The sequence below is a fragment of the Budorcas taxicolor genome, chromosome 6, assembly GCF_023091745.1.
Source record: "Budorcas taxicolor isolate Tak-1 chromosome 6, Takin1.1, whole genome shotgun sequence".
NCBI lineage: Eukaryota > Metazoa > Chordata > Mammalia > Artiodactyla > Bovidae > Budorcas > Budorcas taxicolor.
This window is the reverse complement of record NC_068915.1, coordinates 72,239,472-72,241,029: the sequence shown is the minus strand read 5'-3', so window position 1 is coordinate 72,241,029 and position 1,558 is coordinate 72,239,472.

Sequence of the window (1,558 nt, the reverse complement as noted above, 5' to 3'; positions counted from 1 at the left end):
GGAGCCGACCTCTGCCCCGGAAGAGGATCTCGGAGGTGGGCAAGAGAAGACGGAAGCCGGTGGTTGCTAAGCGTTTCGGCGTCCGAAGCGTCCCCATCCCGGAGTCAGCGTTGAAGACAGCGGTCTTAGTTCTAGTAGCTAGAAATTTGCGGAGATAGAGTTGGTACACCTTATATGAAGCGGGTCTGGGGGAATGAGGCGTCGGACCCCAGGAGGAGGTGGAAAAGGATTCACCGAACAGATTCAGCTAAAAGTAGCGTGCGTTTCCGGGGCGACCGCTGGGGGCGGAGAAGTGTCCAGGTCGCTAAAGGCGAAGCAAGACGAAGTCTGTGGAAGATGAAATGAAAGAAAGGTCTATGGCATGATAAAATACCAACTACAAACTGTAGGGAGCCACTTGAAAGAGTAGGAGAGAAGGGGAGAAAGAGACAGACGGCTTCTTGCTGCTCGGGCATACTTTACATAGAGGTATTGGTATTTGAAGGGGATCTTGAAAGGTGATTAGGAAAACGGGTTAGTTCTGGGTCAAGTTCACGCAGAGAAGCGAATATGAGGAGGCGCACGGAAGAAAAGAATCAAGTGCAAAACAGTTTGGTGAGAACCCTTTGTCTATCCTTTGTTTTGCATTTCGAGAGCAGTTAGCAGTAAGAAAAAGTTGTTTTGAGGTGAGAATACCCAGGTTCAGTTCCTGGCGTTGTGACTCGCTAGATGTTTGGCTTGTGACCGTATTATTAGAGTCCCAGTTTTCCCGGCTGTAAAAATAGGGATAATATATCATTGTTTCAGAGATAAACGATACTTCATGCCTCCTGGCATAGTAAGCACTCAAGTAGACATCGGGGCGGGGTGAAGTTTTTGTAAGACTTTAAGATGTGTTTGAATGTCAGGCTGCTGCTATTGCTGCTAAGTCGCTTCAGTCGTGTCCGACTCTGTGCGACCCCATAGACGGCAGCCCACCAGGCTCCCCCGTCCCTCTAATTCTCCAGGCAAGAACGCTGGAGTGGGCTGCCATTTCCTTTTCCAACGCATGAGAGTGAAAAGGGAAAGTGAAGTCGCTCAGTCATGCCCGACTCTTAGTGACCCCATGGACTGCAGCCTACCAGGCTCCTCTATCCATGGATTTTCCAGGCAACAGTACTGAATGTCAGGACGGAATACTATTGAATATTTTAATATTTATTTTTTAAACATTTGTTTATTCATATACACACAAAAAATTGTTTATTCATGTAAGACTTTGGCAGGTCTTAGTTGTGGCGGGGTAGGGGTGGGGGTGTCCGGTGTTTCCGTTGCGGGTGTATGGGATCTAGTTCCGTGACCAGGATCAAACCCAGGCCCCTGCATTGGGAGCATCGAGTCTTTGTCACTGGATCACCAGGGAAGTCCTTGTTGGGTACTCTTGATGAGAATGACTGAACATTTTATTGAACGCCTAGTCTGCACTCATTTCTTGCCCTGATTCTACCAGTTCTTGCCACTCCCCTGCCCTCTTTGCCAGCAATCTAGCTCATTCTTTTTCATCCTTCGGTATTTCTGTTCATCTTATCCGGTCCTAGGT